We start from the raw sequence: 25,236 nt of genomic DNA, 5'->3' as shown, positions 1-25,236 counted from the left end.
TAGAGTGCAGTGGTGTGACCTTGGCTCATTGCCACCTTCACCTCCTGGCAATCAGCCCATTTTGTAATTAGACCATGCCCCATGGGAGTCTCATCTCTCATTAGAGGGTGGGGATTTTTCCTCCTTACCTTCCAGGTGGCCAAGAGCATGCTTTTTTGATTAAAGCATGCAGTGAGCCAAATATCCCTCCATAACTGTTATTAGCCATCCCTTAAAGTATATTTTGTACCTAGTTATTACACACCAAGACTAAAACCTCTCTCATAATGCAGAGTAATTTCTGATACCCCCAAAACTTGAGGAAAAAAAAAAAAAAAAGAATGTCAGGTAACATAATGTAAAGCTGAATAGAGCCTTAGATTTTGAGAGCAATCTATCCATTTTCAACTCATGGGGTTCCGTGAGGAAAACAGGTTTTGTTTTGTTTTTTTTTTTTCCAAAATGGAAGCTGTTAGAAATTATAGAAATTATCTTAAGTTCTCTCATGTGGGTATCAGGAGGGCAAAGTAGAGAAATAATTCAGTTGACTGAGAAGAAAAAAACTTTTTTTCAAAAACAACCAATATCCAAGAAGAAAAAAAAAAAGGTGTTTTAAAATATATATAGCTTGGATATCCATTTTTAATTAAGTTGATTTTAACCATAGAGCTCTTTTAAAAATTTTTTTTGTTTAAATCTCTTATTGTCAGACTCTAGCCAGGACAGTCAATATTTCTGGCTTTTGAACTTTGCCACAGCTAACTTCTCATGTGAAATTAATAAATTTTAGCTAAGGTTATAACTTAACCATGGACCCATAATGTGTTTCAAAGAGATGGTAAGCAGCTTCCTTTTACAAGATTTAGAATCTTCCCAAGGATAGCTTGGAGAAAGAAAAATTTAAGACAGGAAATCAGAAGCTAGCCATTGGAGTGGGGGTAGGACCCTCAAAAAGTGGCAAAGTTACACAAATAACCAGAAAGGAATCGTTTCTGAAGCCAAGAATTCAACTGGGGCTGCCCCTGTCAAAAGACAAAAGCCTTGTCTACTGAGTTACAACATTCAGTAGGTTCTATTGCTCTTCCCAGAAGGTGCCTAGAGGAGCCAATTTCAAGCTCGCAAAGGCTTTTAACTGCTCAAGATAATTTTTGACTTCTGTCAGCAGTTCCTTCAGAGATTGCCACCATATACAGAAACATACACAAAGACAAAACAAGCAGAAGGGCTTCCAAATCAAGATCCCTAACCAAGAATTCCAGAGTACCCCTTCCAAACTATCCTCCTATTCTCTGTCTGAGAAATCTCCCCTAAATCTTCTGGATTGAGGAGAAGTCTCTCTAACTAAGACTCTTCCTACTAATTAGGGAGAGCCAACTGAGACCCCAAAGGAGCCGAACCAAGACAGACACTCCGTGGTGGAGCTGCAGACACATACCACACCATGGGGCTACAGAACCATTTGGGAGAAGGAAGGAACTGTGGCAGCACCTAGGATACTCACTGAACCAGACACCCCATAATGGGGCTACAGACAGGCAGTCTGTGATAGGGCTACAGTTGTTGGACATCTCCCCAGGATTGTTTATCCATTGCGATTAAATTCATGCACATTGGGTTGGCAGTGCCCCGTCAGTAGAGATGGTGTCAGAGTCAGCCGCCAGTCTGAAAGAACTAGGCAGCCACTTGGGCTGGCCTCTGGATCCATTGCCAGAGCGGTGCTACCAAACCACAGGCAGGTAGCCACAAGAGCAATCCCGGACAAGCCTCCAAATTCAAACCGCCTAACAGGTTCATCTTGCCCTCTGCCTAAACAGAGCCAATGTATCAAGACGGTAATTGCAGTGGAGAAAGAGTAATTTACACACAGCTGGCTGTGTGGAAGACTGGAGTTTTATTATTACTCAAATCCCTCTCCCCCAGCATTCGGGGATCGGTTTTTAAAGATAATTTGGCAGGTAAGGGCTTCAGAAGTGGGGAGTGCTGATTGGTCAGGTTGGAGATGGAATCATGGGGGTAAAAGTGAGATTTTCTTGCTGTCTTCTGTTCCTGGGTGGTATGGCAGAATTGGTTGAGCCAGATTATGGGTCTGGGTGGTATCAGCTGATCCATTGAGTGCAGAGTCTGCGAAATATCTCAATCACAGATCTTAGGTTTTACAATAGTGATGTTATCCCCAGGAGCAATTTGGGGAGGTTCAGACTCTTGGAGCCGGAAGCTGTATGACTCCTAACCCATCATATCTAATCTTGTAGCTAATTTGTTAGTCCTGCAAAGGCAGACAGGTCCCCAGGCAAGAAGGGGATCTTTCCAAGAAAGGGCTGCTATCAGTTTTGTTTTACAGTCAAACCGTAAACTGAATTCCTTCCCAAGGTTATTTCGACTTACACCCAGGAATGAACAAGGACAGCTCAAAGGTTAGAATCAAGATGGAGTCGATTAGGTCTGATCTCTTTCACTGTCATAATTTCCTCAGTTATAATTTTTGCAACAGTGGTTTCACCAATCTACAAAGCAAATTCCTTTGGCAGGTTCTATACCCTTGTAGGGATCTAGGGAAGAGTTCCCCAGGTTGTTTTGTGATTATGACTGATGGGCTATAAATCGATTTTCTCACAACTCACTCCATGGGTTTTATTAATTAGCTAAGCAGCTCAAAGAACCCCAGGGAAGACATTTACTGGTTAATTGTAAAGGCTATTACAAAGGTTACAGATGAAGCGATGCATAGGGCAAGGTATGAGGGAAAGGGCTTAGAGCTTCCATACCCTCTCCAGGAATGGCACCCTCCAGGATAGGTATTAGCTATCCTGAAACTCTCCAAAGCCAGTCCATTTGGGTTTTTATGGAAGCCTCATAACATAGGCGTGATTGATTAAATCGTTGGCACTGATGATCAAACTAACCTTCAGCCCCTCTCCCCTCCCGGGAGGTTGGAAGTAGAGCAGAAATCTCAACCCTGTCATCCTACTTTGGTCTCTCTGCTGACCAACCCCATCCTGAAGCTACCTGTGGATGCCAGTCATAGTTGAACTCATCAGCATATAAAAAAACTATCACTTTGAAATTCTAAGAATTTTAAAAGTTGTATGCCAGGAAATATATATTTCACAGTATCACAGTCTTACAAGATAATGAAACCATGATATTTGGGATTGTCTTTTATGCCAGACAGAAATCATCTGTATCTATACTGGACAAAAATCTACAAGTTATAATGTAATTTCACAGATTCTGGATATTATTTAATATAAATATGTCAAGCAAAAAAATACATTCTCCTAGGATGTACATTGGCAAACTTTTTCTGTGAAGAGCCAAATGATAAATATAGACTTTGTGGACCACAAAGTCTTTGTTTTATATTCTTTTTTGTTTTGTTTTTTACAGCCCTTTAAAAATGTAAAAACTATTTTGACCTCAGGGGTTGTATATACAAAATAGTCCGAGAGCTGGATTTGCACAAACCAGTATGGTAGCCACTACCCCATGTGGCTGTCTAAATTACTTCAGTGAAATTAAATACTCAGTTCCTTGGTTGCATTTCAAGTGCTAGTGGTCACATGTAACTAGTGGCCACCAATTTGGATTGTACAACTATAGGACATTTCCATCATTGCAGAAGTTATTTTGGACAGTGCTGCCCTAAAGTATGAAGTAATCCTTGATTGGGCCTGCTAGAGAATAGTGTGATATTGAGGCTGGGCACGGTGGCTGACACCTGTAATCCCACCACTTTGGGAGGTCGAGGCGGTTGGATCACTTGAGGTCAGGAGTTCGAGACCAGCCTGGCCAATATGGTGAAAGCACGTCTCTACTAAAAATACAAAAATTAGCCAGGCATGGTGGCGGGTGCCTGTAATCCCAGCCACTTGGGAGGCTGAGCAGGAGAATTACTTGAACCCGAGAGGCGGAGGTTGCTGTGAGCCAAGATCCTGCCATTGCACTCCAGCCTGGGTAACAAGAACGGAACTTCATCTCCAAAAAAAAAGAAAAAGAAAAAGAAAACATAGTATGACATTGAAAGAACATGCTGCCCTTTTTTTTTACCTTATTTTCAGGGTTTCAGGATTTTATTGTTTCCCCTTCTATATAATATCTGGAGATTATTCTTGATATCACACACACACAGTAATCTCTTTGTATTTGGGTGATGGTAAGATGTATTAGTAGCTAGTGAAGGTAGAGAATAATCCTCAGGAAATTTCATAGGAAATCTTACATTGCATTTTAAATAGCCAGATGAGATTTTTGTTTATTTTTTGTTTTTATCTGTTCTTATTGACTCTTCTAAAACTAGGAAACCAACCTAAAAAAAAAAAATCAAGAAAATTATCTCTACATATTTCACCTGTAGTATCTGTACATCTAGATGAATTCCTCTCTCTTCAGAATTCCCAAAATCTGCCAAAATTTCCTTTCCAGGAATTGACCTTAATACAGAACAGAAGGCTGAGATCCTGCACCATAGGATAGGCACCAGGCCAGTTTCCTGAGCGTGAGTTCAACACATGAGCTACAGTTCTTGTTCTTTAATAGTGACTATTCTATACCTTATTAAATAAAATCCTTATGTAATTCCAGATATGGCCTGGGTTGCACAATCAGTTTGTCTGATTCTCTTCTGGTAAAAAGGGGGCCAGATTCTTAATGATCTTATGCAAGCAGCTGCATATCATGAAAAGTGAAGAGAGCCAGTGAAAGTATTTTTAATTCCTGAATTTTGAGAGTCAGGGAAAACAAGATAACATTTTGAAAGTGTTTTCTTTCCATTTGTAAAAGCATAGCTTACTAAGTGGAGGGTTAAAAATTAATGAAAAGGGGCTTCTTCGTATACCTGAGAGAAAACAGAACATTATAAAAAAATCAACTGTATTCCATACAACTAGAGTTAGATTTCTTTCATTAATTCATTCAGTCATTACATTGTGTTCCACTAGATCTTGGGTTGTCTGCTTTACAGAGGGTCCCAGAAATCTCAGCTGAGTCCGTTGGTGTAGTCCAGCCCGTTGCTTAAGTGATGTCGCTTATACTCCAAACTTTGTATCCATGAGTCAGTTTCTTGAAGTATCAGTGGTCAAGAGTGTCTGGCATAGTCTCTTCTGCAAGACTCCGGGACTGTCATCCTTTGTCGTAGACCCACTTTCTATGCTGTAGTCAGTAGCAGAGGTGTATCACAAGGAAGAGAGGAAAGAAGAAACCACTTGTTAATGATGAGACTGGATAACCATGGTGTTTATATAGTAACCAACAAAATCAGGATGGAGGAGAGTTAAAATCTATTGAGGTATAGTACATAACTGTTTCTTAAGATTGGAGCAGTGTTTATCTGAAAGCTAAGAACATATTGTGGGCATTGCCAAGGCCCTAAGGCCTTCCAGTCTATTTTGTAAAGTGTGTAGTCTCTAAAAAAAAAAGTTAAAAGTTTTTTCTGTACAAAAGTATCTGGAGAAGACCATGCTTCCTCTTTGATTTGACAGAAACTAATCATGTTGAGCTATTTAAGAAACTCAGAATACTCCAAAGAAATTAGTTTTAACATCCTTCTTGTTATAAGGTGAAAAAAATAAATCTTTGTGATTTCCCAGGGACCTTTAGGAACCTCCAGAGATAGTTTAGATGTAAAAGAGTTGCATACTACTCAGCAATAGAAAAAGATAAATTACTGACTGATACATCCAACAATGTGGATTAATCTCAAAACTGTTATGCTGCATGGAAGAGCCTTACCAAAAGAGTATATATACTGTTGTAATTCTGCTCTTGTCACGTTATAGACAAGGGTAAACTAATTGTGTAGTTATGGCGAAAAAAAAAAGTCAGAATGATTAGAACAAAACAACTGGAAAAAGACATTAAACCCAGACTGAGTATTAGATTAAGAGACTGTTTTGCTGGGTGCAGTAATGACATTGTGGTTATATTAAAAAGAGCATGTGTATGTATGTGGTAAAATTATATACTTGGTGGTTAAGCATGGTGGTGTGCACCTGTGGTGCCAGCTACTGGGAAGGCTGAGGTGGGAAGATGGTTTGAGGCCAGCATTTTGAGGCTGCAGTGCACTGTGTTCACACCTATGAATGCACACCACCTGGACAACGCAGTGAGACCCGTCTCTAAACAAAAGTGAAAAATTCTTTATCTGTCTCACTTGGAAATTAATCACATATTCCAAAGAGTAACCATTAATTTATATCAGTTTAAAGTCTTGAAGTTAATTAATGATCTTGGAAGTTGTGCTTATACTGACAACTGAGCAACTTCCAACTTCTGGTATCAAAAAGTTTGGCTGGGCGCAGTGGCTCACACCTGTAATCCCAGCACTTTGGGAGGCCGAGGCGGGTGGATCACTTGAGATCAGGAGTTTGACACCAGCCTGGCCAACATGGTGAAACCTCATTTCTACTAAAAATACAAAAATTAGCCAGGCGTGGTGGCATCTACCTGTAGTCCCAGCTACTCGGGAGGCTGAGGCAGGATAATTGCTTGAACCCAGGAGTTGGAGGTTGCAGTGAGCCAAGATCGTGCCACTGCACTCCAGCTTGGGCAACAGAGTGAGACTTTGTCTCAAAAAAAAAAAAAAAAAAAAAAAAAAAAAACCAGGCATGGTGGCACATGCCTGTAATCCTAGCTACTTGGGATTAGAGAATCACTTGAACCCAGGAGGTGGAGGTTACAGTGAGTCGAGATCATGCCAGGGCACTCCAGCCTGGGCGACAGAGTGAGACTCCATTTCAAAAAAAAAAAAAAAGTTTGTCAATATTATAATTTTATTTAGTTGAACATATAATTTTATATAATCTTTTTTTTTTTTTTTTTTTTTTTAAATAGAGACAGGGTCTCACCATGTTGCCCAGGCTGGTCTTGAACTCCTGAGCTCAAGCAATCCTTCTGCCTTAGCCTCCCAAAGTGCTGGGATTACAGATGTGAGCCACCACACTGGGCCAAATTTTATATTTTTCGTAATCATAAATATATATGAGTAATATTAGCTTACCTCATCAGTAAGCCAGTAAAGCTTAGGAAGTTTAGTCTCTGTGAGAAAAACATTAAAAAAAAATGTGTAGGCCGAGTGACGTGACTCACGCCTGTAATCCTAGCACTTTGGGAGGCCAACTGGGTGGATCATTTGAGGTCGGGAGTTCAAGACTAGCCTGACCAACATGGTGAAACCCCATCTCTACTGAAAGTACAAAAAAATTAGGCATGGTGGCAGGTGCCTGTAATCTCAGCTACTTGGGAGGCTGAGGCAGGAGAATCACTTGAACCCAGGAGGCAGAGGTTGCAGTGAGCCGAGATCATGCTACTTCACTCCAGCCTAAGTAACAAAGTGAGACTCTATCTCAAGGAAAAAAAAAAAAAAAAAGTATAGATTTATTATATTCTACACTGGTAAAATCAGGGAAAGGACATCTATTTTTAAATTAGTATTAAAATAAATAATACTGATTTGCCTAAGAATTATTTTGATTACACAAATTTGGATTCTTAAATAACAATGATTTTGACCTGTTGGTTTTTGTGAGTTTTGGAGTTTTTCTATTTGTTGTTATTTTTTTAAGAGATGGTGATCTCTCAGTGTGTTACTAGCTGGACTCAGAACTCCTGGGCTCAAATGATCCTCCTGCCTCACCCTCCCAAGTAGCTGGGAATACAGGCATGTATCACTACACCCAGCCTGGGTTTGGTTTTTTGTCCTTAAAAGGCTAACATGTTTAAAGTATTAGATGTTTAGTTTCATTCTGTTTTAGGAATTCTAGAAATATAGAGTTAAGGGAGTTCTTGTAATTCTCTGTCAACCAACTAGAATAGAGATTGAGAAACTTTGTAATCTAATGTATTAATAGCCGGGGAGATACTTCTTATTCATACCATGAAAAATAAGGCTTTTCTTATATCACAAATGCACAGAGAACTTTCAGCTTCAACAGTCTTAATCACAGGTAAAAATTGAGAAACACATAACTGGTCCACATTTCAAAAAGACAGTTCTTTCAGTGGTCCTGAGACGTGATCTTGCACTAACAAAAACACAGATAAGACTAAAACCAGATTTTCTTGAGGTGTCTCGTCTGAAAGAAAATAGATCCCTATTGTCTACCTGACAGATCACAATATGGTCAGACCATGAAATCAGATTCCTAGCCAAGATCAGTTATCAGCCATGCATAGAACAGATTCATGTATACAGAGGGTGCAGTTGAAACTGGCCTAGGGATTCATATCCACTGGTCTCTGGGCCAATGTGGACAGGGACATGTGGCTAAGAATCATCAAACGAAAACACATTATCAGAAGAAAAGGAGACAACAGAGAAACAGCAGAAGTAAAATTCTCTGGCTGCTGCTTATTCTCTTGGTACTCTGGGAGCCAAAATGAGACATGCTTAGGTTTAAGGAGCTGATGAAGTGCCCTTCTGGGACGACTCAGTTTAGTGGCTCCAGCAGATGGGAGTCCCTTTGGGCATCTCAGTGGGTGCTACTCCACTGCCAAAGTGTAAACATTTTTTTGAAGTTATGTAGGCATGGCTTTCAGACAGGTAACTCATGAATGAGGGACTAGCAGGAATGTAGAAGTAGTTCAGAGAGCACTTGAAGTTTTTAAATTTATTTTTTAAACTGACAGATGAAATTGTATTTATTATGTATCCATGATGTTTTGAAGTACATAAGCAATGTGGAATGGTTAAAGCTAGCTAATTAACATGCCTCACATAGATGTCATTTTTGTGGTGAGGACACATATCTATTCTGTTGGCATTTTTCATGACTACAATATATTGTCATTAACTCTAGTCACCATGCTGTACAATAGTTCTCTTGAATTTATTCCTATCTAACTGTAATCTTGTGTCCTTTGACCAGCATCTCCAGAATCCCTTCCCCAAACTGTGCCAGCCTTGGATAACCACCATTATTCTCTTTTTTTCTAGGAGACCAGCTTTTTTAGATTCCACTTACATCATTTGTCTTTCCATGCCTGGCTTATTTCACTTAACCTCATGTTTTCAGGTTTATCCATGATGTTGCAAATACTAGGATTTCCTTCCTTTTTTTTTTTTTTTTTTTTAATGGCTGATAAGTATTCCATTGTTTATATTTACCATATTTTGGTATTTGCAAAAGGGTCCTGGAATCAATCCCCCGTGGACACCAAAGGATGACTGTATATAACATTTTTTCTTTTATTATTTTATTTATCTATTTATTGAGACAGGGCCTCACTTTGTCGGCCAGGCTGGAGTACAGTGATGTGGTCACAGTTAACTGAAGCCTCAAATCCCTGGGCTCAAGCATTTCACCCACCTCAGCTTCCTGAGTAGATGGGACCACAGGCGAGTTCACCATCATGCCTGCCTACTTTTTAAATTTGTTGTAGAGATGGGGTCTCCCTATGTTGGTCAGGCTGTTCTCAAACTCCTGAGCTCAAGTGATCCTCCCACCTTGGCCTCCCAAAGTGCTAGGATTACAGGCATGACCCACTGCACCCAGCCAATAATTTTCTTCATGTACAGTGGTCCCCCTTATCCACTGGGGATATGTTCCAAGGCCCCCAGTAGATACCTAAAACCTTGGATGGTACTGAGTCCTATGTATACAGTGGTTTTTTTCTATACATAGATACCCATGATACCACAGATACCATTTTAAAGATTAAATTATACACTAGGCACAATAAAGGATTAACAACAATTACTAATAATAGGAAAATATAGCGATATACTCTAATAAAAGTTATTTTATTATTAAGTGGAGAACCTTCATCTCTGCATTTGAAGTAAGCAAGCAATTTATTGCTTCTCTTTGGCATGTCCAAATTGCCAACATTACTACTCTTGTATTTTGGGATCATTATTAAGTAAAATAAGTGCTACTTGAAAACAGCCACCTAGATACTGCTACAGTCGATCTGATAACCAAGGCAGCTACTATCTGTTGGGCAAGTAGTATGTACTGCATGGATACACCAGACAGAGGAATGATTCCAATACTGGATGGCGGAAGATTTCACTGCACTGCTTAGAAGTGGGCACAATTTAGAATTTATGAATTGCTTATTTCTGGAGTTTTCTATTTAATATTTTCATAACATGCTTGACCAAGGGTAACTGAAAGCACACATAATGGGTAACTGACTACTGTACCTGTTGGCCATTTGTATATCTTCTTTTAATAAATGTGTCTATTCAAATCTTTGCTCACTTTTTACTTGTTTTCTTGCTATTGTTGTTTTGAGTTCCTTTTATATTTTTGGATATTAACCTCTTATGTGTATAGTTTGCAAATACTTTCTCTCATTCTGTAGGTAATCTCTGTTCATTGGTTTCTTGCTTGTTCAGAAGCTTTTATTTGATGTAATTCTTTTAGTCTATTTTTGTTTTTGTAGCCTCTGCTTTTGAGGTTATATTTTAAAAAATCATTGTCCAGACTAATGTCATCAAACTTTTCCTCTATATTTTCATCTAGTAGTTTTCATAGTTTGGGGTCTTAACCTTTAAGTCTTTAATCCATCTTTAGTTGATTATTGTACATGATGTGATCTAATATTCTTTTGCATGTGATTGTGTACTTTTCCAATATATTTATTGAAGAGATTGTCCTGAGATATCATTCCATTTATTTGTGTCTTCAATTTGTTTTGTCAGTGTTTTTGTTTTCCGTGTAAAGATTTTTGAACTCCTTGGTTAAATTTATTCCTAAGTAGTTCACTGTTAGTATAGAAACACTACTGATTTTTGTGTTGATTTTGTATTCTGCCACTTTATTGAATTTATTAATTAGTTCTGTTTTTTTGGTGGACTCTTAGGGGTTTCCTATATAGTAAGATAATTTCATCTGGGAACAGTTTAACTTTTCTCTTTCTAGTATGGATGTCTTATATTTCTCTTGCCTAATTGCTCTAAAACTTTGAATACTATGTTGAAAGAGTGAGCTTCTTTGTCTTGTTCCAGATCTTACAGCAAGAGCCTTAAATTTTTCCTCATTGAGTATGTTATGAGCTGCAGATTTGTCATATGTGGCATTTATTGTGTTGAAGTGTTGAGATTTTTTTTTTTTATCATGAAAAGGCATGAGATTTTATCAAATGCTTTTTTGGCGTCCATTGAAATGATCATATGACTTTTGTTTTTCATTTGCATTTGTATTTGTTCAGCCATCCTTGCATTCCTTGGATGAATCCTACTTGATTTTAGTGAATGATCTTTTTAATGTGTTATTGAATCCTTTTTGCTATAACAGTAGTCTCTTGTCATTTGTGGGTGATTCGTTCCAGGATCTCTCACAGATACGAAAATCTGCAGCTGCTCAAGTCCCTGGTATAAAATGGTGTGGTGTTTGCATATAATCTATGTATATTTTCCTATATACTTAAATCATCTTCTTGACCTTATAATGCCTTATACAATGTAAATGTGATGTGAATAGTTATATTCTTTAGGGGATAATGACAGGAGAAATGTATGTGTCCAGGACAAATGTAATTTTTTTCTGAGTATTTTCAATCTGTGGTTGATTGAATCCATGGATGGAGAAACCACAGATAGAGAAGGCCGACTATATTTTGTTGAGGGTTTTTGTATCTATGTTCATCAGGGATATTGGCCTGTGTTTTCTTTTTTTGTTTTTTCCTCATCTGGTTTTGGTATCAGGGTAATGCTGGCCTCAAAAATGAATTTGGAAGTATTTCCTCCTCTTCAGTTTTTTGGAAGAGTTTGAGAAGAATTCATATTAGTTCTTCTTTAAATGTTTGGTAGAATTCAGCAGTGAAGCAAGCCATCAGTTCCCGGGCTTTTCTTTGATAGGAGACTTCTTATTATTGATTTAGTGTCACTTATTATTAGTCTCTTCAGGTTTTCTAGTCATAATTCAATCTTGGTAGGTTGTATGTGTCAAGGAATTTATCCATTTCTTCTGAGTTATCCAATTTGTTCAAGTGTAATTGTTCATAATAGTTTTTTATGATCTTCTGTATATCTGCATTATCAGTTGTCATCTACTTTTTCATTTCTGATTTTGTCTCTTAGTTTGGCTAAAGGGTTATGAATTCTTAAAACCTTTTAAAAAACAACTCTTCATTTTATTAATATTTTCGATTCTTATAGTCTCATTTATTTCTGCTCTAATCTTTCATTTATTTCTAATCTAATCTTAATTTCCATCTGAGTTTCACCATGTTGCCCAGGCTGGTCTTGAACTGAAAGTGGAGTGTTGATGTTCCCTACAATTACTGTATTATAGTCTGTCCCTTCAAATCTGTTAATATTTGCCTTACGTACTTGAGTGTGTGCATATAGTTGTTATACTGTCATGCTGAATTGACCCCTTCATTATTTCATAATGACTTTGTTTCTCCTAATAGTTTTTGACTTAGAGTTTATTTTATCTGATATAAGTGTAGCTTACGCCTGCTTTCTTTTGGTTTTCCATTCACATGAAATACCTTTTTCCATCCCTTCACCTTCAGTCTGTGTGTGACCCTATTGGTGAAATGAGCCTCTTGCAGGCAGCATATACTTGGATCTTTTTTTTTTTTTTTTTTCAGTCACTTTTCTGATCTATTTACACTCAAGGTTATTATTGGAATACAGTTGCTTGGTTAGATACAGATTGGCTAATATCTTACAGAGCAATGACATTGTAACCTTTTGGGTTATTTTTCTAGCAGACTGAGACAGTTGACATCTCTACTGGACAAAAATCTACATTTTAATGCATAGCTTCACAGTCTAGACCCTAACCAATAATGAATAATGTGTTAGGCAAAGGTATATTTCCTAGAGAATTAAATAATCTTTGAGTAGGCCTAAGAGAGTACTCTCTTATGTTTGAAAGGCCATTCTTTCCCCTTATTTAGAAGTATTTGATAATTTTATTTAACTTTATTCAAACTACTAAAATGAAGCTCCCTTCCCCCATTTCTGGCCATTCTTTCCCTCTTAAACAATGTTAACCACATCATTGATAACTAGGCTGGATGTCAGCCTGTGTTCCTAAACCTCCTAATTCCTGTTCAGATATGTTCTTGTTAGACATTTGTTGATTAGCTCAGGGTTTCTCAGCAGTGGCACTGTTGACATTTTGGGCAGATAGTTGTTGTGGGGGTTGTAGGATATTTAGTAGCTTTTCTGGCCTCTACCCTCTAGTTGCCAGGAGCATCCTCTTGGTTGTGACAACTAATAATGTCTCTTGGCATTGTCAAATGCCCCCAGGAAGGGCAAAATCTCACCTAGTTGAGAACCGTAGTTAAATGACCAAAGCCAGTCCCCACTCTTAATATAATACATTTACAATCTAATAGAGCTGTGATAAATGCTATAGTTTAAATAATAAGATACTGTTATGTATAGAAAGCAGAGATTAATACACTTTGGATTTCTTAGAAGGTACTTTTGGGTTAGAGTGGAAGGAAGAAAAGTTTAAACTAGGTTACAGAAATAAGCACGTTAAAGTCTAGACTACAGGGACTTTGAATATTGTTCTCAGAGTCTTGAACATTACTCCTACACAATGAAGAGCTTTAGAAAGTTTTTGAGCAAGGAAGTGAAATTGGTATGTTTTCAGAACTTTGGTACTGTAACAAAGGAGTGGAGTGTGATAAGACTGAGTGGTAGGAAGAAGAGTTTAGAATTAGTTGCCGTGTTCACAAGACTCAGCACCTATGTCACTGAAAGGGAACTTGGGCCAAGGATTGAGTGGAAGAGAACTGTGAGCTCTGATTCAGAACTGTTAAGTTTGAGGCATGTGTGGGATAAACAGGAGGAAGTGCTCAGGGGGTAGTCTTGCAGCCTAAAAAAATGTTAATGGTTGCTGCTGCTTTGAGAAAACATCAAATGGCAGATGACGCCAGTGTAGCTAGGGCTGGTGAGGGGGTGGGGGGTGCAGTAGTGTGACCCAGAGCCCCTGGGGGTCCTGGGATGAGGAACTGCAGAGGCTTCAGCAGGGGCATCCAGGGCCAGGGCCCGGGCCCCAGCCAAGGACAAGAAGTGTATGCCCATTACCAAGCTGGGTCACCTGGTCAAGAACATGAAGATCAAGTCCCTGGAAGAAATCTATCTCTTCTCCCTGCCCATCAAGGAGTCTGAGATCATTGACTTTTTCCTGGGGGCTCTCTCAAGGATGAGGTTTTGAAGATTATGCCAGTGCAGAAGCAGACCTGCACCAGCCAGGGCACCAGTTTCAAGGCATTTGTTGCCTTCAGGGACTAGAACGGCCATGTCTAGTGTGGGTGTTAAGTGTTCCAAGGAGATGCCATCCAAGGGGCCATAATCCTGGCCAAGCTTTCCATTGTACCCATGCACAGAGGTTACTGGGGGAACAAGATCAGCAAGCCCCACACCATCCCTTGCAAGGTGACAGGCCACAGCAGTTCTGTGCTGGTGCGCCTCATCCCTGTGCCCAGGGGCACTGGTGTCACCTCGGCCCCGGTGCCCAAGAAGCTGCTGCTGATGGCCGGTATTGATGATTGCTACACCTCAGCCAGGAGCTACACGGCTACTTTGGGCAACTTTGCCAAGACCACCTTTGATGCCATCTCCAAGACCTACAGCTGCCTGACCCCCAACCTCTGGAAGAAGACTGTGTTCACCAAGTCTCCCTATCTTGACCACCTCGTCAAGACCCACACCAGAGTCTCCATGTAAAGGACCCAGGCTGCAGCTGTGGCTGCAACACAGGGGTTTCATACAAGAAAAATAAAGTGAATTATGCCTGTTAAGAAATGTTAGAGGTTAGAGGTGGAGATTTGGAGTTATCACCAGAACAGTCAAATTTACGATTACAGCTTGAAGAGTCTGTGAAAGTATAGTTGAGGGAGAGGACTGGGAGAGAATTTTGGGAAATTTAAGCAACAATAGACAAAGAAAGTAAAAAAACGGGGGACTAGTCAAAGGTAGGAAGTATCTCAGAAGAGTGGAGAGGAAAGAACTTGTCATGGGGAAGTTGGTCATGCTACATACAGCCCAAGCAGAATGAATACAAAGGAGGAGACTTTGGGCTTGGCATTAGGCATCATTGTTGGCATTCAAGAAAGTGGTTTTGGTTTGAATGGGGGTAGATCCAGAAGGCAAGAGATTGCCAGTGAAATGGGGCTTGGGCTACTTTTTTCAAAAAGTGTGAAGCCAGGCCTAGCGGCTTACACCTATAATCATAGCACTTTGGGAGGCTGAGGCAGGAGGATTGCTTGAGGCCAGGAGTTTGAGGCTGCAGTGAGCTATGATCACACCTCTGCACTCTAACCCGGGCAGCAGAACAAAACCCTGTCTCTAAAATAAAAATGTGAAGATGAAAGAACAGAAATGGAGTAGTTCCACGTATCAGCAGTGGATTTGAAGGAAGCTTTCTGTAGGATGTGGGAAACCCAAGATGTTTATAGGCAGAGGGGCAGCAGTGAAGTAAACAGAGAAGTGATGAAGCAGTAAACAGAGAAGTGATGAAGCCTGAGATAAGGCAGAATGCAAAGACATGACTTTGGAAAAGCAGGAGGGAGAAGGAAGTCGTGAAAGGTAGAATTTTTAGATGAAATGGAGGAGAAGTCAAAGGGATTCACACATTGACTTCTGGGCTCTGATCAAATACACTTTTTACTAAGAATGAGAAGAATGACAACAGAGATGATATTTGGGAACTTGAAGAGGTTCTGTGGGTAAGAGTGAAGAAAATCAGGAGAGCTGAAAGTTTTTGAAGCTGTCAAATTATGGTGATTTGCAGATGTAGTGGGGATAGAGTCTAGAGTAGACACAGCTGGTCCTGTCTCTAAGAGTACACTCAGAGTGACCATGCAGGGAAGTCCTTTCCTATGGGGCAGATAAGCACCCTTCCAGGAATGAACTTCATAGACATTTTAGAGATGAGGTTAAAGAAAAAGATGGAACAGACAGCAAATGTTGAAATTATATTGGGGAAAAATGGCTAATAAAGGCATTATTAATTTGATAGCAATCTTATTAATATAGATGGCTAGATAGAGACCTAAAATGAACCTGTTACAGACTTACAGATGAATGATTAAAAGTCTTTTTTTCTGAGGCTTATGTGGTACTTCTAATTCATGTTTATGCTGTAGGACTCATGTTAATGTCTGAAAGTTATATTCTCCTTTTCTCTTAGAGATAATATAGAACACTTCTTATGAAAGAGTCTCTGGAAAAAAAAAAAAAAATACTAAAGTGTGCATCCTGTGTTGAGAACTACTGGTCTGAACCATTTTAGAAATCCCTCCTTAATATTTTAACAGCTTACTTGCCTGTGTAGTTTCTTTTTCCCCAGTGACTTGTGGTTGACTTGACCATCTTATATTGTGCCATGGTGGGATTATGCTCCTCAGTAAGTATGTCATATCTACCCCCATGGTAGCTGGTCTTGGGCTGCTGTGGTTTTTAACCATTGTGTCTGCCTTGAATTTGTTTTTTGCTCCGTTTGTTTATTGTCATTTGCTCTTGTATGCTCTTCAGGTAGCACCCAGTGCTGCTCCTTCTACACTTACAGTCAGCTGCTTCTGAGAATATGCAGCCTGGGTGAAGCTGGCAGAGCCTCTTTAGTGTATGCCCATACTAAAAAGTAGAAGATGCTGAGTAGTGGTAGTGGTGTGAAGAAACATTTCCCCAGGTCAAACCTGCACACTCTTGAGCCCCTGCTTTGGTCGTTTCTGGTTTTAGCTGTGTTTTGAATGGTAGAAGTTGCCAGGAACTCCTCCTCTCTGGATTTGTGAAATGTTATGATAGAGTTGAGAAAAACTGAATTTATAAAAGGTAGAATAATACAAATTCTATGTACCACGTAAAAGAAAGTTACTTACATATCATGCCCCTCCCCCTTTTTTCTTGAAAGCCTAAGTAAAGTAAAACAGAATAAGAACATTGTAGGATGGGGGAGATATTTTTAACTAACACTAAAAATGTGCAGATACCAAGTACAGCCAATTCAAATGATGGATATTTGGATTGCATTATCTTCCTTATGAGTGTAAGTAGTGGCCAAACATCTCAAATTTAATAATGCTGTATACTTTATTGTTCACTTCTGAACTCGAATGTAATGATCAGTTGTTCAGAAGAATAATCAGTACTTCAGAAGAATAAGTTGTTAATGAAATCTGAATCTTAGGGGATAATTGTTTTGGGGGCACCAAAAAAAAATGGGGTTGTGCATGTGAAGCAGTCATAAGCATTTTGCACAGCTCTTTCCCAAAACTATGCAGTTCATCTTGTGATACTGGTTTTAGTTATATGAGGAATACTGTCAGACAGCTCTGTCTGTGCTGAGCATTTCTCTGCTGGTCTTGCCAGTGCTTCCACACTTCCAGCACAGGAGACCCAGGAGCTCTCCTCTGGCCCTCTATGATGCTTTCAGAGGATCTGACTCTTACTTAATTTTGTAACCCAAACAATGTCTGAACATATTCCCCTTTGAACATACCACTTTCTGTGAAAGGATTGTTGTATATGCTATGAAAAGTCAATGAATTTGTTGGTAAATAATACCTTAGATGGAGAATTTTATAGTACAAAATTTCTATAAGTTCAAATATATAATACTGACTTAAGTGGATTAAAATGTTGGGAGTTTTGTGATTGTCATTTAAAAAATGACAAAAAATTAAGGTAGTTCACTGGTCTTTTTGCAGTTACTTCTCTGTCTCAACATCCAATTTAATTTTATGTTTTATTTTGGTTGTATAGTATGGAGAACATTTGAAGTCATGCAGTTAGTTATAGATTTAACGTTTTCAAGCAGCTATTCTTGCATAATAACATTCAATTAAACTAATCCAGAAAAGTAACAGAGAAGTAATAGAAAATGTTTGTTTCGTGGATGAATTACTCAATATTTCATAACTGCTGACATTCCTTATCTCAGATGTCGGATACGAAACAAGCAAAACTTAAAATTAGGGCCAAAACTATCAGTGACACATCATAGCATGTTATGCATCCACTTCAAAATTTTTTTATTAAAAGTAGAAGGTGGGAAGTGTACCAAAATAATACATACACATGGTTTAAAACAGAAAATCAAGTAGTACTAAAAGATTTATGTGTACAGCAGCAGTTCCTTGCCTCCAACCCTCCCTAACTTCCTAGAGGCAACTATTTTTTTTACTGTTTTTAGCTGTTTGTTCTGATGGTTACCTCAAGAATTATAAATAATAAGCAGTTGACCCTTGAACAAACAATATGGGTTTGAACTGCACTGGTCTGCTTATATGCAGATTTTTTTCCACCTCTGAAATAGTGAGACCAATCCCCCCTTCTCCTCAACCTATTCAAAGTGAAGGTAAGGATGAAGGCCTTCATGTAGATCCACTTCCACTTAATGAATGGTAAACACATTTTCTCTTCCTTATGATTTTCTTAATGACATTTTCTTTTCTCTAGCTTACTTTATTATGAATATAGTATATAATTCAACATACAAAATTATATTAATTGACTATTTCTGTTATTGGTAAGGCCTCTAATCAACAGTAGGCTATTCGTAGTTAATTTTGAGGGAGTCAAAAAGTTATACGTGAATTTTCAATTGTGTTGGAGTGTCGGTACCCCTTATCTGTATTGTTCGGGGGTCAACTATACTACTGGTTTTGTTTGTTTGTTTGTTTTTTGTTTTGAGACAAAGTCTCACTCTGTCACCCCAGACTGGAGTTCAGTGGCATGATCTCAGCTCACTGCAACCTCCACCTCCCAGGTTCAAATGATTCTCCTGCCTCAGCCTCCGGAGTAGCTGGGACTACAGTGTGTGCCACCATGCCTGACTAATTTTTGTATTTTTAGTAGAGATAGAGTTTCACCATGTTGGCCAGGCTGGTCTTGAACTCCTGACCTCAAACAAACAGCCTGCCTTGGCCTCCCAAAGTGCTGGGATTATAGGTGTGAGCCACTGCGCCCAGCCTATATTGCCATTTCTTACCAATTATAGGCATTATTCACTTTATTTAAGATAAATGAAGGCCGGGCACGGTGGCTCAATCCTGTAATCCCAGCACTTTGGGAGGCCGAGACGGGCGGATCACGAGGTCAGGAGATCGAGACCATCCTGGCTAACATAGTGAAACCCCGTCTCTACTAAAAAATATACAAAAAACTAGCCGGGCGAGGTGGCGGGCGCCTGTAGTCCCAGCTACTCGGGAGGCTGAGGCAGGAGAATGGCGTAAACCCGGGAGGCAGAGCTTGCAGTGAGCTGAGATCTGGCCACTGCACTCCAGCCTGGGCGACAGAGCGAGACTCTGTCTCAAAAAAAAAAAAGATAAATGAGACAAAAACTATCCCAGTTTTTCCAGTATATTTATGTTTTTTAGTTACCAGGTGCAGAGCCAAGTACTGTACTACATTTATGAGGTTTTTTTGGTACAACTTTTAATTTTTTCCTGAAAAAAAATTTTTTTTTTTTTGAGACAGGGTCTTGCTCTGTTGCCCAGGCTAGAGTGCAGCTCACTGCAGCCTCCACACGGGCTCAGGCAGTCCTCCCACCTCAGCTTCCTGAGTAGCTGCTACTACAGACATGCACCACAATGTTCAGCTAATTTTTTAACTTTTTGTATTGCCCAGGCTGGCCTCAAACTCCTGAGCTCAAGGCCCAAGCCTTTCCTGGAATTTGTATCTGCCCTGTTTTCATCCACTTGTGAAATGTGTTTTATATATACCCTTAATACTTTATAAGTATTTATTTATATCTCTATTTAGCATCCTTTTTGAGAGAACACCTCTAAAATCCTCTTCCCTCCTCTAATCCACTGGTTCCTCAGTTTGTCTGCTGCATAGCTATGACGTTTGGACTTCTAGTTGCCACTCTTGGATTGTATAACTAATTATTTCATCTCCCTTATTTTGGTGAATTTCATTGTCAGATATCTGTTTGCTAAGAAAAGAATCCATAGAAGTAATTTTCTGGGTCTTTATTCTATATTGTATTCAATATGTAATGTGGATAGGTATAGAATTATAGATTGAAAATCATCTTCCCTTAGAACTTTGGATACATTACTGCCTACCCGTCCCCCTCCCCCGCCATCCAGAATTGCTTTTGAGAATTTGTGACATTCTTACTGTCATTCTTTTGTATGTCCTGTTCCCACCCTGCTCCCAAGATTTTTCTTATGGGACTTTTGGAAGTAATCATGCCTAGGTATTTTGTTTTTCCTTTCAAGATGTTTCTGGCCTTTAGTTCCAAGAAAGTTGTAATTGTCTCACTAATTATGCTTGGGTTCTTATGTATTTTATTTGTTTTTTAATTTAGAGACAGGGTCTCACCCTGTCACCTTGGCTGGAGTGCAGTGGTGCAAACATGGCTCACTGCAGCCTCGACTTCCTGGGCTCAAGTGATCCACTCACCTCAGTCTCCCAGGTGGCTGGGACTACAGGCACATGCCACCATGCCTGGCTAATTTTTGTGTTTTTTTTATAGAGATGGGGTTTCTCCATGTTGCCCAGGCTGGTCTCAAACTCCTGGCCTCAAATGATCTGCCCACCTCAGCATCCAAAAGTGTTGGGATTAGAGACTCATGACCTCACCCAGCTTTCTTGTGTATTCTAGTTCTGGGAAATGATTTTATGTTACTTTTGTATTAATTGCCATTCTCTCTTTTTTACATGCTAGTTATTTGGATTTGGGATATCCTAGGTGGACCTTTAAGGCCTCTTTTCTTATTTTTCCCATTTCTTTGTTTTCATGGTACTTTTAGAAAGATTTCTTCACCTTTGTCTTTCAGTTTTTCTACTGATTCTTATTTTGGCCATCATATTCTTAATTTGCCCACATTTCTATTCTGATTTCTTTCCTTTTCCTCTTCTTTTTCTTCCTTCCTTTCCCTTCTTTTAACATCTTGATTCCTGTTCTGTGGGTTCAGTATCATCTTATATCTGTTTGAAACCACTAATTAAAATTTCGTGAAGGTTTTCTTTTGTGCCCTGCATCACCTAGTTTCCTGCAGTTCTCCGTGTGATCTGCTTAATTGGTTTCCATCTTTTGTATTTAGGCCTTTGTTCCAGTATGGGTGTTTTTGATGTTTGACACTAGATCTGAAACGGAAGCTCTGTATCTGGGCAGAATCTGTCAATAGGTGGGCTTTACCTTGGGTCGGATACAGCAATAGCCCCTTTTGAGGGAGTATTTGTTTTGAGGGTCTTTCGTCTGGAGAATAAATCTCTCCTCTTCAGCTTGGCTAGTTGTTGCTGGTGGCCCACTGAGGAGATATGATCAAATTTTCCTTATCCAAGTGGCTGCACAGTAATCTCAATAGTATTTGACCAATGTGAATTCATCTATTCACTTACTCATGTTGGATGGGCAGCATCACCTACATTAACAGGCAAGAAGTTTCCAGTTTTGGGTAAGATAGAGTAAGCTGGCCAGGCACAGTGGCTCACACCTTTAATCCTGGCACTTTGAGAGGCCGAGGCAGAAGGATCCCTTGAAACCAGGAGTTCTAGACCAGCCTGGCCAGTGTGGTGAAACCCTATCTCTACTAAAAATACAAAAATTATCCAGGTGAAGTGGCACACGCCTGTAATCCCAGCTACTTGGGAGGCCAAGACAGGAGAAGCGCTTGAACCCAGTGCCACACTGTATTCCAGGCTGGGTGACAGAGCGAGACTCTGTCTCAGAAATAAAAAATAAAAATAAAAATAAAAAAGTAAGCACACTCCACCCTGTCAGTCCTACTGAATACAGCGATAAAACCCAGGCAGAATGCATATAGCAACTATTTGAGGACCCTGAAAAATAAATAATAGGCAGATTTAGAACAAAGACCAGAATTTAAAGTACCACCAGCTGGGCACAGTGGCTTATGCCTGTAGTGCCAGCACTTTGGGAGGCCAAAATGGGTGTATCAACTGAGCCCAGAAGTTCCAGACCACCCTGGGTAACATCTCTACTAAACCCCATCTCTACTAAAATACAAAAAATTAGCTGGGCATGGTGGCATGTGCCTGTAGTCCCAGCTACTCAGGAGGCTGTGGCATGAGAATTGACTTGAGTCCCAGAGGCAAAGTTTGCAGTGAGCCAAGATCATGCCACTGCACTCCAGCTTGGGCTGCAGAGTGAGACTCCATCTCAAAAAAGAAAAGAAAAAGTATCACCAAACCAGCAGTGAGTTTACCATTTGTTCCCCTCATTAATCCTCCAGCATGAACATAACATAGTTCCACCTGGAAGTGGAAATGGGCACCAGGACACACCAGGAAAAGCCTTCTGGTTTCAGCCCAAGTGACAGAAAAGGAAACATCCAAAACTTAGAGTGAGCCCCCCCCCTTTTATTTCTTCTTTATTCTCATGCATCCCAGCCCCAAATAATCATGTAGTGGCACTCAAACCTTGTAGAAGCCAAAATTCCAACATAGAAGAACCTTTCTCTCTAATTGTAGTTGTGGGCTCCATTGATTTTTCTCTCTGTGTGTCCTGGCTGGATCCAAGCACAGTTCCAGAGGTACAAGGCAGTGGGTTAATCAAAAGCCCCATCTTTCTGGGTGGAGGACCAAGGGGAGAGAGCCCCAGGAAACCAGAAAGCACCAGGTAGATGGCAGAGAGGGGAGAGTTCAGGAAAGTGAGCCATGATGTTGTTCATGATCCCCTTGGCTGATCCCCAAGGTACATGTGCATGGATCTGTTCCTAATCAGCATAAGAAAGGCTTTTGAGAACTGAATTAACAAAAAGACCACCGTCCAAGTCCCAGAATGGCTACACAGTGGCATACATGTGGGATAGATACATAGCATTGCAGGCCAGGCATGGTGGCTCATGCCTATATTCCCGGCACTTTGGGAGGCCAAGGCAGGTGGATCGCTTGAGCCCAGGAGTGAGTTCAAGGCCAGCCTGGGCTACATGGAGAAACCCTGTCTCTACAAAAAATAGAAAAATTAGCCAGGCATGGTGGCGTGCACCTGTGTTCTCAGCTACTTGGGAGGCTGAGGTAGGTGGATCACTTGAACCCAGGAGATTGAGGCTGCAGTGAGCTATGATGGCACCACTGCACTCCAGCCTAGGTGACAGAGCAAGACCCTGTCTCAAAAATAAAAATTAAAAAATAGTATTGCAGGGCTTTGAAAACTGAACTGATATTGGAACCACAGCTCAGAAGACAGGTTGCAGCTTGCAGCCTGAATCTAATTACATCAACTATCTGCTAAAACAAAAGTTTCAGTATTTATAAGATTTAAACAAGATTGAGGGTTTTATAACATAATTTTGCATTGTTCAAAATAGATATAATTCAAAATTGGCATATAAAGGGGTAGGAAAACCAACTCATATAGGAAAAGACAGCACTGCTGAAATGACACAGATGTTGCAGTTATTTGATGAAAGACTAAAATATTCAACCAGCAACTGAAAACACTCCACAGGCAATCTTAAATACTCTTAAAACCATTAGAAAAAGTAAGTTTCAGCAAAGAAATAGAAGATAGAGGAACCAAATGGCAAAAGTATGTGATGCTGAAAAAGTATTTGAAGAAATAATTGCTGAAGACATTTCAAGTTTGGCAAAAGATATAAACATGATGGTTCAAGAAGCTCATGGAACACAACCAGAATAAACCCAAAGATTTCCATACCCAGAAACATCGAAAGCACACTGCTGAAAATTAAGGACGTAAAAATCATGAAAGCATCCAGGGAAAATCATACCACATGTGGGGGAACAACAATTCAAATGACTGTGACTTATCAGAAACTGCAAAGGACAGAAGAAAGTGGCACAATATTTTTTAAGTGATGAAAGACAAGAAATGTTAACCCATTTTCTTGTATTCTGTTTGCTGGGGAGAAAAAAATGTTAACCCAGAATTCTCTATCCAGTGAAATTATCCTTCAAGAATGAAAGTGAAATAAAGCATTCTCAGTTGAAGAAAAACTAAAGAGAAATTATTGCCCACAGTCTACACCAGAGTCTATTCCTTAGGAATTCTCCTAAGGAAAGTTCTTCAAATATAAATGGTAAATATCTGGGTAAATGTAATAGGTTACTTTCTCCTCTTGATTTCTTTAAAATGAGTTTCATACATTGAAAGCAAAAATTAAAATGTTGTCTGACAGGATTTCAAATGCATGTAAATACGATGTGTGAGATCACTGTAACCTAACATTGGGAGAGAGGAAAGGAACCAGGAATAAAGAAACTGGTATGCTGGTGTCCTAAAATTTTTACCAATGGGATTTGAATTTATGGAGGTGACAACACAGGTCAGTGCCAGTGAAAGAATTTACTATTTACATTTGCTGAGAGAAGGGGACATGCCATGCCATGCAGGACCACAGGGAAGCATCAGGGTTTGGTCAGGAGGCAGAAGCAGGCCAGAGGAAAGCCTAAGCCAGAGACTTTATTGGGGCTTCTGTGAGAAAGGGAAGGTGGGGCGAGGTAAACAGTTTAGGATTAGATAGTTTGAATAATTCTCACAGGCTTTATAAGGACTGTCTCTGGTTGTCTGGTACCTGGCCTTAGGTTGATTCAGTGCAGGGGAAATATTGACTTCGTATGTGAGACTCAAAGAGATGGGAGGGAGCATAGCACTGGGTCAGGCAGTCTGCACCTAAAAGGCATTCCCCAGACAAGCTGGGGACCACCCCTAGGAATTAGCTGTCTCTGGAAGGGGCAGCCTCTCTCATGGTCTGAAAGGTCCCCCAAGATGTCAAAACATCATATGATATAGAAAATAAGAAACATTTATATAAGTGGTATAGTTTTATGAAATGATAGAATAGTGATGATAAGTAGGCTGTGAAAAGAATATTGTAATCAGCATCACCACTTAAAAACTATATGAAGAGATACAGATAAAAATGCAGTAGGGGCTAGGCGTGGTGGCTCTCACCTGTAATCCCAGCACTTTTGGAGGCCGAGGTAGGTGGATCAGTTGAGCCCAGAAGTTCAAGACCAGCCTAGCAAACATAGCAAAACCCCGTCTCTACTAAAAATACAAAAAATTAGCCAGGCGTGGTGGTGTGCACCTGTAATCCCAGCTACTTGGGAGGCTGAGGTACAAGAATCGCTTGAACCTGAGAGATGGAGGTTGCAGTGAGCCGAGATCCATGCCACTGCACTGAAGCCTGGGCGACAGAGCAAGACTGTGTCTCACGAAGAAAAAAAAGTGTGATAGGTAAATTATTATACTAAGTGTTTGTATAATGCAAAAGAAGGCAAGATAGAACAGGAATCAAATATGGGAAGCAAGCAAAAAACAAGTGAAATGGTAGGCAGATTTGCCAATAGTTACATTAAATGTAAATCAACACTCCAATTAAAGACAGGCACTGTCATAGTGGATT

At 39.8% G+C, this 25,236-nt stretch overlaps 1 protein-coding gene and 1 pseudogene across 1 annotated transcript in view; both read left to right on the top strand.

Moving 5' to 3' along the window:
* N4BP1 (NEDD4 binding protein 1) overlaps positions 1-25,236 on the top strand; it is a 75,404-nt gene that overhangs the window by 18,763 nt on the left and 31,405 nt on the right. The gene's annotated exons all lie outside the window — the stretch shown is intronic.
* LOC140711721 (small ribosomal subunit protein uS5 pseudogene) lies at positions 1,618-23,514 on the top strand (annotated as a pseudogene).

The sequence above is a fragment of the Chlorocebus sabaeus genome, chromosome 5 (assembly GCF_047675955.1).
Source record: "Chlorocebus sabaeus isolate Y175 chromosome 5, mChlSab1.0.hap1, whole genome shotgun sequence".
In the NCBI taxonomy this organism is placed as follows: Eukaryota; Metazoa; Chordata; class Mammalia; order Primates; family Cercopithecidae; genus Chlorocebus; species Chlorocebus sabaeus.
Note: the sequence above shows the minus strand (reverse complement) of the source record. Positions and strands in the feature narration are given on the sequence as shown.